This window comes from Doryrhamphus excisus, linkage group LG14 (assembly GCF_037039965.1).
Source record: "Doryrhamphus excisus strain RoL-2023G ecotype Guam linkage group LG14, RoL_Dexc_Guam_v1.1, whole genome shotgun sequence".
Classification (NCBI taxonomy): Eukaryota; Metazoa; Chordata; class Actinopteri; order Syngnathiformes; family Syngnathidae; genus Doryrhamphus; species Doryrhamphus excisus.
The window spans coordinates 17,966,913-17,986,325 of NC_136370.1; positions in this window are offsets into that span (position 1 = coordinate 17,966,913).

A 19,413-nucleotide genomic window follows, 5' to 3' on the forward strand; every position below is an offset into this window, starting at 1 on the left:
ATAACATTACAAAATAGTATAAGCGTATAAAGAAGCGGGACGCCACTGAATCGAGTGCCACTTTAAGTACATCGGTGTCATGATGATAACTGGTTTTAGTGCATCCTTTTTATGATGGTCGTGTGTAACACTACACAGTTCATTACACTTTTTTTTGTACATTGGTACTGTTAGATATATGTTTGCGTATTTTGGGTTTAATGCTCCATAGTGTTGTAAATGAACTGTATGTGTGTGTGTGTGTGTGTGTGTGAGAAAGATTAGGTATTGGCGTACACGACCATATTTCCTGTCAGTATTGTGAGCTTTTGTTTGAAAATAAATGCTGGGCGTTCATTGTGAAAGCATTGCTTGTGTTACTGCGTGTGAGCACCAGGGGGCGGCAGAGTGCTATAACAAACCCTAATAGGCTACCGTTTTTATTCTAACAGAGGCATTACAATTATTCATTCATTTTCTACCACTTATCCTCATGAGGGTTGCGGACGGGAGGCTGGAGCCTATCCCAGCTGTAATTATTATTTTTTTTAAAGATTATTATAGCAAAGCTTAATTGATAGCAAAACTTATTGTTTTTGTTTTAGAATTCTCATACAAACAGTACATTTCTCTGCAAGCAAAAGCTCTTACTAAGAGACATTGTGTGTTTTTTTTTGTTTGTTTGTTTTTCTTGGAAGCGTAATGACTTGTGGAGCAGGGAATATTGCCTCCCACGTGTATAGCGGCAACCCCTCAAGTGTAGCACCGGTGACAGCTCATTTAGATTTTTGATTTGAATGCCCACCCATCCATTGTCTGCACCGCTTGTCCTCACCAGGGTATGCCCGAGCCTATTCCAGCTGTCTCCAAAGCGAGAGGCGGTGCACACCATGGACCGGTCACCAGCCAATCTCAGTAGAACTGGGAATTCTGCAGGGGAAGTAAGAAGGGAGATCTTTAAAAACATTTAAAAAGGAATGTTTCACCAAGCTGGAGGTGGGAATTTAGTTGGTCCCATTGATGAATCAATCAGGTGAAAATCAATATACAAGGTAATCTATTGGTGGTGAGGTTTAGCCTGAAGGACACCGTAAAACATGAGCTAAATGATACATTGCATTGCGTAACTTCGGATGCTAAAAAGTCAGCCTGCGGAAAGAGACTGATGATTTATCATCCAGACATCATCGGTGTACATTGGGGAATCGGACTGCTGTAAGATACCCATCAGTTAACTCACTCTAATGAATGTGCTCGGAAAGTAATTAGGTGAAAATGCACAGAAAAAGCGTCCCCCGATACACAAAAAAAAAACAGTGCCTTTTACACACATTTGAACACAAAACGAACAACACTGCCTGGAGGATGCTACAAAGTCTCGATTATGAAACGTGACTTCATTAGCTCCTTAATGATGGCCGAAGGACGAATGTGGCTACCACAGAGTGGGAAAAAAAACTGTTAAAAATGAGGATTCTGCGAAGACATCTAAATGTTTTAATTAACCTTGCGGCCGCTGCTTCTTAATGAGTTTTAGCCCATGTGTCAGAGTAGAGCCAGAAGAGGGGAAAGTGTGAGTTTGATTGCATAAGTGAGCAAAATTATGACTTCCAGGATGGACTATTTAAAGCAAAACATTACATTTTTTTAGTCTGCATTTTCGGTAAATGTATGTTATTACATCAATAATTACGTTTCACCTTTAAAATGCCCTTCGTTATCCTAACTCGTTAGTCCCCTTGGATGAAACTGCCGTCAAAATATGACGACATGCCACCGTACGCAACATCGGTGTGCTCCTCGCCATCCAAACCCTCCCGATAACTTGACATTGACATTGTCTTCCAATTTTGGATCAACATTTGCAATAAAAGCGATTGTTGTAATTATTAGCTCCAGATCCCTCCCCTTCTTTCTTCAATTACAGTTGAAGGAAGCGAACAAGCTACATGCCTCACACACATTAACTACCAAAGACGTATTTATATGTCAAAGATGTGATGATGCAACTACACAATACAGGAGAGCATGTTTGGTGCATTTTTAAGCTAAAAAAAAAAAAACAGCCACTAGCTGGTAGAAGTGCATTTTATTGGAGTCGCCAATTAATCTAGCATGTTTTTGGAATGTGGGAGGAAACCCACGCATGCAAACTCCACACAGAGATGATCAAGGGTGGAATTGAACTCGGGTTTCCTAGCTGTGAGGCCTGCGTGCTAACCACTTGCTCACCGTGCAACCCAAAGTGAAAATTATACTTGAACTGTATCTTTTCACAAAAAGCCTTTTATGTCCCTTTTTTAGTTGAGAACAGATATTTTCCTGAAACTTACCTATGTTCTACTGCTGATTACTAAAGAACGGGAAAAGGTAGAAACAAACTGTTTTTTTCTGATGAAAGATGAGACTCTAATCTTTCTTTTGGTATATAAGATGTTTATATAGCTCAAGAGCACAATATTTTTGTATGCCTTCAAAAATCATCAAAAATGGCTTCTAAATTGTAAAATGTATATGTAATCACCATTAACGTATGATGATATACGACGGAAATATTATTGCAGAGTTATGGAGAAAATGATGCTTGCCAAGAAGTTGCACAATATGCCACTGCCGAGAAGCAGGAGGTGTTTGCTATCTGACTTGTTTGCTATCTAAGCGCAAGTGAGGCAAAGAAAATGCAGAGAAAATATTGGAGGAAAAAAATGCAGGCACCCCCACTGACAATTTCTCAAGACGGCAGAGCAACACTGAATAAAATCAAGTGTGGGTTTCTTTGCCAAGATGTGGCAAAGCACAACTCAAACCCCCCAACAGCAGTATGACCGCTTTTATAGCAACATGGAGCCGCTGTGGTGGACCAGAGGTTCTGTTTTTATATTTTCAATCCAAGAAGCTTCATAAAAAAACATGTTATTTATTTGTTTCATTATTGTTTTTTATAGTAACCCTTGGTGGGGGAGGATACCATACGTATCATATTTGGTAAGTTCCATACATCCTTTTTCTATGCTTATCCTCACTATGTTCACGAGGTAATGCTGGAGCCTATCCCAGCTGTATTTGGGTTGTTGTAAAATATGCATGTTTAAGTCCAAGTTGTTTTTACCTAACTTGGTGAGCAAAAGTACAACCAAAAACATTCATTCATTCTTTTTCTACCGTCACAGGGGATGCTGGAGCCTATCCCAGCTGTCTTTGGGTTGTTGTAAAATATAATAAAATAATAAGTCCAAGTTGTTTTTACCTAACTTGGTGAGCAAAAGTACAACCAAAAACATTCATTCATTCATTTTCTACCGTCACAGGGGATGCTGGAGCCTATCCCAGCTGTCTTCGGGCAAGAGTCAGGGTACACCCGGGACTGGTGGCCAGCCAATCACAGGGCACATATAGACAAACAACCATTCACACTCACATCCATACCTATGGACAATTTGGAGTCGCTAATTAACCTAGCATGTTTTTGGAATGTGGGAGGAAACGGGAGTACCCGGAAAAAAACCCACACATGCACGGGGAGAACATGCAAACTCCACACAGAGATGGCCGAGGGTGGAATTGAACTCAGGTCTCCCAGCTGTGAGGTCTGTGCACTAACCACTTGTCCCAGGCTGCACTACACTACAACCAGGCAGCTCTCTGACAGTAGCTAGCATAGAAAGAAAGCTAAAATCATCACACTGCGACTTAACACTCAAAGGGTAGTTATGAAATATACAAGACAAGTACCGATACTAGTTTAAAAATTAGCATTTTAACCAACATTTTACCCGGAGAAAACCCACACATGCACAGGGAGAACATGCAAACTCCACACAGAGATGGCCGAGGGTGGAATTGAACTCGGGTCTCCCAGCTGAGAGGTCTGCGCGCTAACCACTCGACCCAGACTGCAAGTGTTAAACTAAAATTTAATAATAACCAATGTCACACAGTGCGTCCGACCAACCAGGCAGCTCTCTGACAGTAGCTAGCATATAGAAAGAAAGCTAAAATCATCACACTGCGACTAAACACTCAAAGGGTAGTTATGAAATGTACAAGACAAATACCGATACTAGTTTAAAAAATAAGCATTTTAACTAACATTTTACCCGGAGAAAACCCACGCATGCACGGGGAGAACATGCAAACTCCACACCGAGATGGCCGAGGGTGGAATTGAACTCGGGTCTCCTAGCTGTGAGGCCTGCACGATAACCGCTCAACCGCCGTGCAGCCCAACCAAAAACAATACAAATCTAATCTAATGAATCAAATAAAAATTACAGTTCATTCTTGCCGAGCTGCCCCCAACCCCCCAGTTGGGGATGACTCCTTTGGAGCATTATTCACGTCGAGCTGAGCTCTTCTGCTTGTCAGCCTTGAGACAATAATGCTGTGAAAGTGTGAAGAGTGTACATTTCCTCACTCCTCAGCACCGGCTGTTAAAGCCACGGGACCTAAATGGAGGACATCAAGGCTGTTTAAAGTGTCGGCTGGCCACCCTCTGCTGCTTTCCCCAATGACCCCGGACATTCAGACCGTTCCATTTGAATAGCTCTCAGCCTGAAACACCTGAGGATACAAAAACGAATGTGCATTCATATCATTCTTTTTGTTAGGTTCTGATGATACATGCTGTAAAAAAAACGGCGCAAGCGGTTCCATCATCACCCGCCGTTGAGGCGTCAATTCCCTCAGAAGGTCAGGGAAAAAAATTATTTATTTGTGGTTAGCGCGCAGACCTCACAGCTAGGAAACCAGGGTTCAATTCCACCCTCGGCCATCTCTCTGTGTGGAGTTTGCATGTTCTCCCCGTGCATGCGTGGGTTTTCTCCGGGTACTCCGGTTTCCTCCCACATTCCAAAAACATGCTAGGTTAATTAGCGACTCCAAATTGTCCATAGGTATGAATGTGAGTGTGAAAACCCACATATGCCCGGGGAGAACATGCAAACTCCACACAGAGAGATGGCCGAGGGTGGGATTGAACCCTGGTCTCCTAGCTGTGAGGTCTGCACGCTAACCACTCGACTGCCGTGCCGCCTGAAATTAAGCACATAAAACACAAATTCACAGCATTTGTAACCCCATGACTAGATTTCTGAAGACTTGAAAGGGATATGGGATTTAATAACACCCACTCCCACTCTTCAGACGTCCTTGGAGAAGACCTTAAGACCGATAAAACCAAAACACGTCATCACTGAATGAGACGGTGGAGCCTTTTCTTGAGAAAATTTAGAGGGAATTTTCCCGCGCTCTCACATTCATCTTTTGTGGATTTTTTTTTTTATTACAGCGTATAAACCCTCTCATAGACAGACGAATTACATTGCCTCTCTTCTCTATTTGCACCGCCCATTGTTTTCTGCGCTCTGATTGGCTGTTGGCTATTGTCAGCTAACCTCCTTTGTGCTGCTCTGCCATTTCTCCTGTGTCATTGCTAGCTGTGTGCTAACTTGCAAATGAATATTCGGTCCCAAGAAGGAGGACCGCAGCAATATGATCTAACATGGATACAAAAACGCTACAATGCAGCGGAACGCTATGGTCAAAATTGAACTCAAACTGAAAATACTTACCAGCAAATGATGTTTTTCCGCTCTGTTTTAATTGTGCTGCATTGCCTTAATGGCTTTCCACTACTGAGACTATCTGTTAAGTCGCTGGAGTTAATGGAGTGTAAAGAGATGCAGCACTTATTAGTCTTATCAGACGCTCTGGAGGTGGGAAATAGAAATGTGGCGCTTGCCTACACAGCTGTGTGATCTCCTCCATTTCCTGTCTGGCTTGCCGGTGCATCACGGGAGGCACGGATGCACTGGTATCCTCGACATCAGGGGTCTCAAACACGCGGCCCGCGGGCCAAATGTGGCCCGCAGGACACCAGTTTGAGGCCCCCGCCTTGATATGAAAGTTTAATGTTTGATATGGATGCTGTATGGTATCATGTACCCAGAAAAAAATTATTACGTTTGATTAATGTTCATGTTAAAGGTTAAATAACTGTTAATAGTTATCCTCCCTATCCGTGTGGAAGTGGTAAGTTTTTGGCTTTTTAAGTTTAAAGGAAATAACTTGAAGGCTACCGTTTAGGTCGCTATAGCTCTCTAGTTTGCGAGTTAGCATGTGTCTCAAGACCCTGCAGTTGCGCAATATGTTGTAAATAAAAAGAGTATAAATGTGACTATAGTCGTGTTTTGTCATGTCTACAGGGCTCTAATAATGCTTTGTTCATTTTAATCTGAAAAAAATAATTTGTCTACCCACCAACTATATGTGGTTTCTTAAGTTTTTATTATTTGCCGTTTTATTATTATTATTATATTTATTTATTCATTACTGATTGATTTTCTTTATTCTTGATTTGTTTATTTATTTTTCATCTTATTTTGTGTACAAAAATAAAAAGTAATATATTTGAGAACAGTGGAATGTTTTATCAGATATTTTCTTGTAGAAAATTGAAACCAAAGCAAAGTTTTTTAAATTTTTTTGTTTTTAATAAATGCGTTTTTTGTTGTTTTTTTTTTTAGGAAAACCTGATGCAGCCCAGTCTCACCCAGACCCGAGCTCCAGTGGCCCCCCAAGTAACTTGAGTTTTACACCCCTGCTCCACATAGAAGCGTACCGTAATTTAAATATTATAATCAACTCTACTGTAACATGAAGTTCCTTGTTTATAATGTATTAAATACATTCTTAGTCCATGCCGTTATAGAATATACATGAAGCTGCACATACTGTACATAGTACATTTCACATAAAGGAACACTCAGGTTTCCTCTGCAGGATTTTTCCTCTACCTACTTGGTAACCATGGCTACCTTAGGTGTCATTTTGTCTAGCTATTTTAAGAATTTTTATCATCTCTTATACTCATCCTACACACATAAGCAGTAGGAGGGAGTTGGTCATGCAGACACTTTACACTTGCGTAACATTTAACTTTAGCTGCACTTTTGGTGTATATTTTTAGCAACACTCGAACAGAACGCATAGGATTCAAATTCTAATCTATTGAAACGATGACTTTAGTTGAAATAGAAGTTAAAAGACAGTAAATATCAGGCAAACGCTACTAAAAAAAAGTACCGCAGACATGAGAAAATGAGTCAGCTTCAGTTATGGAGTCGGTTACCATGGTGATGATACAGTATATGTGCGGTATCACTTGATCACGACATAAAACTGATTTTTAGGGGTCTCTCCTGTTCACATAAATGCGTGAAAGATGACATTCGGAATCAAAATGATTCGCCTCCACGATGTATGAAAGGCTCTTTGTGAGTAAAGGCGCTTCCATCTGAAGACAAACAGTCGATAATGACATAATGACAGGTTAAAATTAATCCAATTACATCATGAATTTTGTTCTGGAGGGAGTACAGACGAAATTATTAGAAAAGGTCAGAAAAGAAATGGTCACACTAAAAATATTTTTTGATGATAATAGATTGTCCTTGAACTTAAATAAAACTAAAATCATGCTGTTTGCTAACAGCAGAAAGGACACGCACCAGCAAATACAAACGGTGTGGACATTGAAATGGTGAACGAAAATAAATTTCTGGGGATCAAAATAGATGAAAATATGAGCTGGAAACCTCATATTACAAATATACAACATAAGGTGGCCAGAAATATTTCAATATTGAACAAAGCAAAAAATTTGTTCTCAATCAGAAATCACTCCACACTCTTTATTGCTCTCTGGTTCTACCATATCTTACTTATTGTGTGGAAATATGGGCTAATAAGTATAAAAGCAATCTTCACCCGCTAAATGTACTACAAAAAAAAGGCCAGTAAGGATAATTCATAATGGCGCCTACAGAGAACATACTAACTCCTTATTTCTAAAATCACAAATACTTCAACTTGCTGATATAGTTCATCTTCAAACAGCTAAAATAATGCATAAGGCTAAAAATAACCAATTAGCTAAAAATGTCATCCAATACTTCTCTACAAGAGAGGAGAAATATTAATTAAAATGTTAATTAAAAAATAAAAATAATAAAAAAAATACTTAAACTATATTAGGAAAGCAGGAAGTGAACAAATGTAACAGTTACTGATTGTAAAAGTACCAGATGGAGGGGTAGGATTTTATTTGGATTACTTTGGAATCTGATGCATGTTAAAATTAAATAAAACCATAAAAAATTAAAACAATTAAAAGCAATTTTTTTAATTAAAAAATAAAATATTTTTTTAAGATTATTTTTTTATTAAAAAAATAAAATTAAAAAAAACTTAAATTATATTAGGAAAGCAGGAAGTGAACAAATATAACAGTTAGTGATTGTAAAAGTACCAGATGGAGGGGTAGGATTTAATAAGCTTTGCTTCTTCCTACTCCTTTTGGACATGTGGAACTGTGAACTGATTATGGGATGCACTCAATTGTAATCTGATGCATGTTCAAATGAAATAAAACCATAAAAAATTAAAAAAAAATTAAAAAAAAAATTTAATAAAAAAAATACAATAAAATAAAATTATATTAGGAAAGCAGGAAGTGAACAAATGTAACACTTACTGATTGTAAAAGTACCAGATGGAGGGGTAGGATTTAATAAGCTTTGCTTCTTCCTACTCCTTTTGGACATGTGGAACTGTGAACTGATTATGGGATGCACTCAATTGTAATCTGATGCATGTTCAAATGAAATAAAACCATAAAAAATTAAAAAAAAAATTAAAAAAAAATTTTAATAAAAAAAATACAATAAAATAAAATTATATTAGGAAAGCAGGAAGTGAACAAATGTAACAGTTACTGATTGTAAAAGTACCAGATGGAGGGGTAGGATTTAATAAACTTTGCTTCTTCCTACTCCTTTTGGACATGTGGAACTGTGAACTGATTATGTGATGCAATTGTAATCTGATGCACGTTCAAATGAAATAAAACCATTCCCATTCCATCATCTTAAGCACCGCCATGCAACATAATGAGCCTTTACGAGTCATTCCAATATCCATATCAGCTATCTATGATTGTACTGACGTCCCCAGAGCTACACTCATCCTGTATGGGGTACACCGGCAATGATACGGGGTACACTTTCTAATATTTTAACTCATGTATAGCTAAATGGAAATCTCTCTGAATGTGTAAATGAGACCGTTTAATTTTCCAAATAATTGAGTGCGCTGCACAAAAAAAAACGCACACACCGGAAGCAATGATGTTGTTGTCACGACATCCTGCTGATGGCCTCCATTTTTCTTTTGACAATAACAACAAACAACTCACACAATGAGTTTTTTTTTGGGAGGGGAGGGGAGGCAAATGGGGCTGTAATATTGTTACTTGGGATGAATTATGGATGGCGCGACGTGTATTATTAAGTCTGACAAGAGGCAAAATCGAGCAGACGTGTCGTTAAACATCATCCGCAGACTGACGTGATTATTTTCTGAGGCTGTATCATTTTTCAGCGATGTTGTCAATAATTGTATACGCATCTTTCTCTGTCTCTGTGCCATTTTACATTTGGGAACAATATGTTGCAGGATTGGGGACCACGCAATGGTAATGGTAATGGTTTAATTTCATATGAACATGCATCAGATTACAATTGAATGCATCACATAATCAGTTCCCAGTTCCACATGTCCAAAAGGAGTAGGAAGAAGCAAAGCTTATTAAATCCTACCCCTCCATCTGGTACTTTTACAATCAGTAACTGTTACATTTGTTCACTTCCTGCTTTCTGAATATAATTTAAGTTTTTTTTTTTTTTTTTAATTAAATTTTGTTGTTTTTTTTTCATGGTTTTATTTCATTTGAACATGCATCAGATTACAATTGAATGCATCACATAATCAGTTCACAGTTCCACATGTTGAAAAGGAGTAGGAAGAATCAAAGCTTATTAAATCCTACCCCTCCATCTGGTACTTTTACAATCAGTAACTGTTACATTTGTTCACTTCCTGCTTTCCTAATATAATTTTATTTTATTGTATTTTTTTATTTAAAAAAATGTTTTTAATTTTTTTCATTTTTTATGGTTTTATTTCATTTGAACATGCATCAGATTACAATTGAATGCATCACATAATCAGTTCACAGTTCCACATGTCCAAAAGGAGTAGGAAGAAGCAAAGCTTATTAAATCCTACCCCTCCATCTGGTACTTTTACAATCAGTAACTGTTACATTTGTTCACTTCCTGCTTTCTAATATAATTTAATTTATTTTATTTTATTTTTTTAATATTTTTTTTTTCACGTAGTCCTAGCATAGAAGTGTTTCAAATGTACTTCTTCCCTGAGATCATATTTCTCCTCTCTTGTAGAGAAGTATTGGATGACATTTTTAGCTAATTGGTTATTTTTAGCCTTATGCATTATTTTAGCTGTTTGAAGATGAACTATATCAGCAAGTGGAAGTATTTGTGATTTTAGAAATAAGGAGTTAGTATGTTCTCTGTAGGCGGCATTATGAATTATCCTTACTGACCTTTTTTTTTGCAGTACATTTAGCGAGTGAAGATTGCTTTCATAGTTATTAGCCCATATTTCCACACAGTAAGTAAGATATGGTAGAACCAGAGAGCAATAAAGAGTGTGGAGTGATTTCTGATTGAGAACAAATTTTTTGCTTTGTTCAATATTGAAATATTTCTGTCCACCTTATGTTGTATATTTGTAATATGAGGTTTCCAGCTCATATTTTCATCTATTGTGATCCCCAGAAATTTATTTTCCTCAATCAGAAGGAGGTACAAGGACGTTGCAACATGTAAAAACAAAAGCTTTACAGTAAGATATTTTAGCACAAAATATGGCTAGCATGTTCCGACGCCATTGATCTTCCTCGTCCTGAATCCTCACGATAACTTCTCTCCAAGGAGTTACACACACAATCACACACTGACCTTCAGTGTCTACGTTCTTACTGTAGTTGGTTGATCTTTAGTCCCCACATTAGGTCACCAGACACACACATCAAAGTGGAAAACAAAAAGGCTGTGAAATTACTTTCAGAATTGCTCCTGCATTCATATCAAGGACTTTTAAGCTTATGATTTATAGTCCCTGTACCATCATTGGCCCCCACGGCGTGATTGTATAAAAACACATGCAAAAAAAAAAAAAACACATTTTAACCCATCCTCCAATTTCGTGTGGAAGTGGTAAGTTTTTTGGTCTCTGACTTTGTCCTTTTTCTCGACTACATTTGAAACCCTAGTGGCTAGCTTCACAGAATTCTATGTTTAAAGTGGCGGTCGTGTTTTGTGCCTCTGGCAGGCCTCACAGCTAGGAGACCCAAGTTCAATTCCACACTCGGCCATCTCTGTGTGGAGTTTGCATGTTCTCCCCGTGAATTTGTGAGTTTTCTCCAGGTACTCCGATTTCCTCCCACGTTCCAAAAACATGCTAGGTTAATTAGCGACTCCAAATTGTCCATAGGTATGAATGTGAGTGTGAATGGTTGTTTGTCTATATGTGCCCTGTGATTGGCTGGCTACCAGTCCAGGGTGTACCCTGCCTCTCGCACGAAGACAGCTGGGATAGGCTCCAGCACCCAAGCGGTAGAAAATGAATGAATGAATCTCACTGGATTGGTGTTCCCACTAATGACATTGCCCATGTCCACATTTGATGACTTCCCTTCATGGATGGCCAATGATCATTTATTCGGACAGACTGCTTACTGCTCTGTGAATAATGAAGTGGTCTCCAGATCATTAATATGATGGATTTCCTTTAATGTCCACACTTTAAGAGAAAGTGCTGGTTTCGGTTTTATATGACTGATTTGTAGATGACAAACAAGGTTAATACCCGCCACCAAATAATGAATCTCCGTGCTTGGTAACTTATTCCAGCACCATGTTTTTTTATTCAGGAAACAACCAGGAAGAAATAAGAATCAAACCTTGGCTGCGTTGTGTGCATTTCTTCACCATTGAAACCGACACGCTGGGAATTGGAACTCTCTTGTAGGCTTTACTACGCATCTTAACCCGTTCTCCCATTCAGTGTGGAAGTGGTAAGTTTTTGATCTCTGAATTTGTTCTTCTCTACTCTTTGATTCCGGGGTGAGGAAGAGTGAAAAAAGCCACACAAAACAACTGACCATATCTGAGCAGTGCAAGTCAGCGCATAATAAAAATAAAACCGAGTTCCCTGGAGAGCTTTAAAAACACACGGATGATTCCAGAATCGCTAATTAACCTAGCATGTTTTTGGAATGTGGGGGGAAACCGGAGTACCCGGAAAAAAAAAAAACCCACGCATGCACGGGGAGAACATGCAAACTCCACACAGAGATGTCCGAGGGTGGAATTGAACCTGTGATTCCAAGCTGTGAGGTCTGCGCGCTAACCACTCGACCGCTGTGCAGCCCCAATAAGTACCTGACTTGTTTTTTTTTCTCTCTCTCTCTCTCTTGTAAGCTTTACTACGCATCTTAACCCATTCTCTCATTCAGTGTGGAAGTGGTAGTGGAAGTGGAAGTGGATCTCTGACTTTGTTCTTCTCTACTCTTTGATTCCGGGGTGAGGAAGAGTGAAAAAAGCCACACAAAACAACTGACCATATCTGAGCAGCGCAAGTCAGCGCATAATAAAAATAAAACCGAGTTCCCTGGAGAGCTTTAAAAACACACGGATGATTCCAGAATCACTAATTAACCTAGCATGTTTTTGGAATGTGGGAGGAAACCGGAGTACCCGGAAAAAAAAAAAACACGCATGCACGAGGAGAACATGCAAACTCCACACAGAGATGTCCGAGGGTGGAATTGAACCTGTGATTCCAAGCTGTGAGGTCTGCGCGCTAACCACTCGACCGCTGTGCAGCCCCAATAAGTACCTGACTTGTTTTTCTCTCTCTCTCTCTCTCTCTCGTAGGCTTTACTACGCATCTTAACCCGTTCTCCCATTCAGTGTGGAAGTGGTAATTTTTTTATCTTTTGTCATTTGAGGAGACATCACTATCAGCTTCTAATGCGTATTATTACTGTGGATGACATCATCTTCTACCAGGTGAAGCCATTTTGGATACTTTTTTTAATGGGTACCTGATTTGGATCGATACTACTCAGATACAGTCCAAGCTATTTTCAGTGCACATTGTCAAATGACACTACAGAAGCCGTGTGATATTCCTGCGGGGGGTGGTCAAAAGAGGAGAGGAAGGGCCCCCACTTATATACGTTACACCATAGTGCGACACTTGTTTCCACGGTGAAGAACCAACTGGGACGTAATTACAGAGCGCCGCATGTCAGCCATGCTGCTACACGTCATTTTTTTTTTTTTTGTCAGGGCATGACAGCATCACATGGTGTGCATTGAGCTGGACAAGCAATTGAGAATCAAACAACCATTCACACTCACATTCATACCTATGGACAATTTGGAGTCGCTAATTAACCTAGCATGTTTTTTTGGAATGTGGGAGGAAACCGGAGTACCCGGAGAAAACCCACGCATGCATGGGGAAAACATGCAAACTGGGCGTGCAATTGAACTCGAGTCTCCTAGCTGTGAGGCCTGCTAACCACTCGACCGCCGTGCAGCCGGTATTTTTTTTGCAGTTTTTTTTTAGATTATATTCACAAATATACACAGTCATACATTTTATATGACACTTATCTTCACTAGGGTCACAGGGGTATGCTGGAGCCTATCCCAGCTGTCTTCCGGGCGAGAGGCGGGGTACACCCTGGACTGGTGGCCAGCCAATCACAGGGCACATATAGACAAACAACCATTCACACTCACATTCATAGCTTGCTAACTCTATTAAGGTAGGATTTTGTATTAGATCTCATTGGATGGGACTGCATGGTGGGCGAGTGGTTAGCGCGCAGACCTCACAGCCAGGAGAACCGAGTTCGATTCCACCCACGGCCATCTCTGTGTGGAGTTTGCATGTTCTTCCCATCCGGGTACTCCGGTTTCCTCCCACATTCCAAAAACATGCTAGGTTAATTATAAAGATAAGTATATTATAAATAATAATAATATAATAAATAAATCAAAATTCATATTCTACCGCTTATCCTCACGAGGGTCGCGGGCGGTGCCTGAGCCTATCCCAGCTGTCTTCAGGCAAGAGGCGGGGTACACCCTGGACTGGTGGCCAGCCAATCACAGGGCACATATAGACAAACAACCATTCACACTCACATTCATACCTATGGACAATTTAGAGTCGCTAATTAACCTAGCATGTTTTTTTGGAATGTGGGAGGAAACCGGAGTACCCGGAAAAAAAACCCACGCATGCACAGGGAGAACATGCTAACTCCACACAGAGATGGGAGAGTGGAATTGAACCTGTGATTCCAAGCTGTGTGGTCTGCGCGCTAGACACTCGACCGCCGTGCAGCCCCAATAAGTACCTGACCCGTTTTTTTTCTCTCTCTCTCTTGTAGGCTTCACTTAGCATCTTAACCCGTTCTCCCATTCAGTGTGGAAGTGGTAATTTTTTGGTCCCTGATATGCTATGTTTAAAGTGACGGTCATTTTTTATTGACCTCCATTGGATTGGTTTTAGCATCATTAATCCACAAAGTGTCCCCGTTGCAAATTGTGGACACCCCCTGACATACAGTAAGCTATTTTTAAAAAAAATGACTTGAAAGTGGGTCCCAACTGAGAGAATGTGGGCCACCATGTTGACACCAGTTAAGACTTCAAATGCACGATGATATCATTTTGCATCCGTGATATCAAATATGCAGATTTCACTCCAGTCATCATCCAGGTATGAACGTCGTGTACTGTATAGAACAGCCGCCAGAGAGCAAAAGCTGTGAAAATCTCCTTATTCCTCCACCTCCCGTGGATCAATTTAAGTGGTCGTTTTCCGCGCCGATCGGATTAGCCTGATTAATTCCCACAAGTGTTGACATGATTGACGGTAATGGGTGTTATGAAGATTTACGGCAGGTATAGAAGCACCATAATGTACGCCTGTGAGTTCTCGACATTACGGCAATGATTGTGGGCGATATAACGATCATGTGAGCCTTAGAACGGCGTCCTGAGATGCATGTGCTGCGGTGACATGACCGCTAAATTTAGAGTGGAAAATAGAGCAGAAGAAAAGAGCGAGGAGCATAAATATTCACAGACCATCTACACACAGGAAGGAGAACATGCTATTGTGAGCTGGAAACCGAATATTAAAAAAATATACAACATAAGGTGGCCGGAAATATTTCAATATTGAACAAAGCAAAAAAAATTCAGAAATCACTCCACACTCTTTATTGCTCTCTGGTTCTACCATATCTTACTTATTGTGTGGAAATATGGGCTAATAACTATAAAAGCAATCTTCACTGGCTAAATGTACTGCAAAAAAGGTCAGTAAGGATAATTCATAATGCCGCCTACAGAGAACATACTAACTCCTTATTTCTAAAATCACAAATACTTCAACTTGCTGATATAGTTTAAAATTTAAAATTTAAAATTTTGAATTTTAAATTTTAAATTTTAAATTTTAAATTTTAAATTTTAAATTTTAAATTTTAAATTTTAAATTTTAAATTCATTTTCTACTGCTTTTAAAATTTAAAATTTAAAATTTAAAATTTAAAATTTAAAATTTCATTCATTTGTTTTCTACCGCTTTTCCTCACGAGGGTAGCAGGGGTGCTGGAGCCTATCCCAGCTGTCTTGGGGCGAGAGGCGGGGTACACCCTGGACTGGTGGCCAGCCAATCACAGAGCACATATAGGCAAACAACCATTCACACTCACATTCATACCTATGGACAATTTGGAGTCGCTAATTAACCTAGCATGTTTTTGGAATGTGGGAGGAAACCGGAGTACCCGGAGAAAACCCACGCGTGCACGGGGAGAACATGCAAACTCCACACAGAGATGGCCGAGGGTGGAATTCAACCCTGGTCTCCTTGCTGTGAGGTCTGCGCGCTAACCACTCGTCCGCCGTGCCGCAAATTTTTATTTTTTTATTTTATTTTATTTTTTATTTTTTATTCATAAAATAAAGTAAAAAAAAAACTTAAATTATATTAGGAAAGCAGGAAGTGAACAAATGTAACAGTTACTGATTGTAAAAGTACCAGATGGAGGGGTAGGATTTAATAAGCTTTGCTTCTTCCTACTCCTTTTGGACATGTGGAACTGTGAACTGATTATGTGATGCATTCAATTGTAATCTGATGCATGTTCAAATGAAATTAAACCATTACCATTACCATTAAATATGTGCCATCATCCACAATTCCACATGTCAATAAATGTCACACTGTTGATTCCCTCCTTATGTTGCATGCAAAAATCTTGGAATCCATCTGACTGATGAGAAGATGGAGGAGGAAGAGAAGCTAAATGGGTTTGACCCCCCCCCCTACTTCCAATATCCACCCCCCCCCCGAGGGAGCGGTATCCATCACGGTGACGGCCTGGCTGTTATGCCACGTCGCCTCGCGCATGTGAACACAAGGTGACTCCTGCCCAGTGTGAAATGCGGCTCCATGTTTCCGCCGTAAAGTGTCCATCAGCGCCTTAATGCTTCTCCCAGTGAAAGTGACAGAAGCTTGCTTTGCACATTATTAACTCCAGACGTTTTTACGAGGCTGTGGAATGGAGAAGAGTGCTCTTCTTCTGCATAAAGTACGTGTCCAACGTGAGAGCTGGGAATCACTTTTATAATTTTTGTCTCTTCCTGACTGTCTTTAATCCAGATTGTGTCCCTTACAAATACTCTGATTATGGCGGACGCCAATTAAATTAGGCTTAGGATGCATTAATCTAATTTGCCACACATGCCATTTATATTAATGTTATGTAAACTGGAGTTATGGTGATAAACGGTGACATGGAATCATAAGAAGCTTTGCAGAAGAGGACAGGCAAATTGCCGGCCTCATGATAAATGCATAGGATTTGTCTAAAATATTCATCAATTAAGAATGTGCAATGAATTTATTAGTGGGAGTTGTATTTCCAGCGTGGTCACCGGAATATATACCTTATTACCATGTCTCGTAAAAAAAAAAAAACTCCTTCCGGGTACAGTTTACTGTAATGTACTTCGTTATTGAACTCATTTATACATTCTTCAGGGCCAAAAAAGGAAAAGGTAAAGGTCAGGCGTCAATGTTTTTGCTGTGCCGCCAGTCATGAACGAGTCGTCAAAATGACTCATGGGTACTTTTATTCATTCACTTCACGCAAAAAACGTTAAACTGTTAAGAGCTGTGGGGATGTTGCAGTTAATGTTTTTAAATGTCTTTGAGCCCCCCTAAATAATTTGAAAACATTTAAAAACATTTTATGTTTTTAATGTTTTTTAATGTTTTTAAGCCCCCCTAAATAATTTGATATTTTTTATAGATTTTTTTTCATTTATATTTAAAAAAAAATTACAAAAAAAATCTGTGACAAATTTCATGTAATAGGACAAAAGCAGGCTATTTAGGGAGGCTTAAAAACATTTAAAAACATTTAAAACATAAAATGTTTTTAAGCCCCTCTAAGTAATTTGATATTTTATTTTTACATGTTTTTAAGACATTTAAAACATTTTAAAAAACATTTTAACATTTTAATTTTTTTTTATGTTTTAAAAACATTTTAAAATGTTTTTAAGCCCTAATGACACCACTGGTTGAGCCACAAGCAGGAACAAATATTGAGCAGAAATATGTTTTTTATATTGTTTTTGATTAAGTTTAGTATAGGGTTAGGGTTCGGGTTAGGGTTAGGGTTAGGCTAATTCTAAAGGTAGGGTTAGGGTTAGGGTTAAGGTTCCAAACCCTAGAGTTAGGCTAACCCTAACCCTAACCTTAACCCTAACCCTACCCTTAGGCTTAGCCTAACCCTAACCCCTAACCCTAAAAAAAATCTATGAAAAATAACGAAAAAAATCAATAAAAAATATAAAATTATTTAGGGGGACTTAAAAACATTTTTAAATGTTTTTAAGACATTTAATACATTTTAAAATGTTTTAAGCCCTAATTACGCCACTGGTTGAGCCACTAGTGGGAACAAATATTGAGCAGAAATATGTTTTTTATATTGTTTTTGATTAAGTTTACATTTGTGGAAGGAAAATGTCAATTTTTCTTAGCGATACTGTCAAATATTTCAATTTCAGTTTTGAGCAATTGATAACCCCTTAGCTTTATTATAGGAAAATCTCTTTTCATACATCAAAAACCCAACTAGCACACAATGATAAGTTAACATCCGTGGCTGAGGCAATAATTAGGGTTAGGGTAGGGTAGGGTAGGGTAGGGTTAGGGTTAAAAAAAATCTACAAAAAAAATCAAGAAAAAATATAGAATTATTTAGGGGGACTTAAATTTTTAAATGTTTTTAAGACATTTAAAACATTAAAATAACATTTTAACATTTAATTTTTTTGTTGTTGTTTTAAAATGTTTTAAATGTCTTAAAACATTTTAAAATGTTTTTAAGACATTTAAAACATTTTGAAATAATTTGATAATTTTTGATATGTTAATTTAAAAACATTTAAAACATTAAAAAAACATTTTAACATTTTAAAATGTTTTTAAATGTTTTAAAAACATTTTTAAATGTTTTAAGACATTTAAAACATAAAAAAACATTTTAACATTTAATTTTTTGTTGTTGTTCTAAAATGCTTTAAATGTCTTAAAACATTTTAAAATGTTTTTAAGACATTTAAAAAATTTAAAATGTTTTTAAATGTTTTAAAAACATTTTTAAATGTTTTTAAGACATTTAAAACATAAAAAAACATTTTAACATTTAATTTTTTGTTGTTGTTTTAAAATGCTTTAAATGTCTTAAAACATTTTAAAATGTTTTTAAGACATTTAAAATATTTTAAAATGTTTTAAGCCCCCTAAATAATTTGATAATTTTTGATATGTTAAGACATTTAAAACATTAAAAAAACATTTTAACATTTTAAAATGTTTTTAAATGTTTTAAAAACATTTTTAAATGTTTTTAAGACAATTAAAACATACAAAAACATTTTAACATTTACATTTTTTGTTGTTGTTTTAAAATGCTTTAAATGTCTTAAAACATTTTAAAATGTTTTTAAGACATTTAAAATATTTTAAAATGTTTTAAGCCCCCTAAATAATTTGATAATTTTTTATATGTTAAGACATTTAAAACATTAAAAAAACATTTTAACATTTTAAAATGTTTTTAAATGTTTTAAAAACATTTTAAAATGTTTTTAAATGTTTTAAAAACATTTTTAAATGTTTTTAAGACAATTAAAACATACAAAAACATTTTAACATTTAAATTTTTTTTGTTGTTTTAAAATGTTTTAAATGTCTTAAAAACATTTTTAAATGTTTTTAAGACATTTAAAACATTTTAAAATGTATTTAAGCCCCATAAATAATTTGATATTTTTTGATATGTTAAGACATTTAAAACATTTAAAAAAAAAACATTTTAACATTTTAAAATGTTTT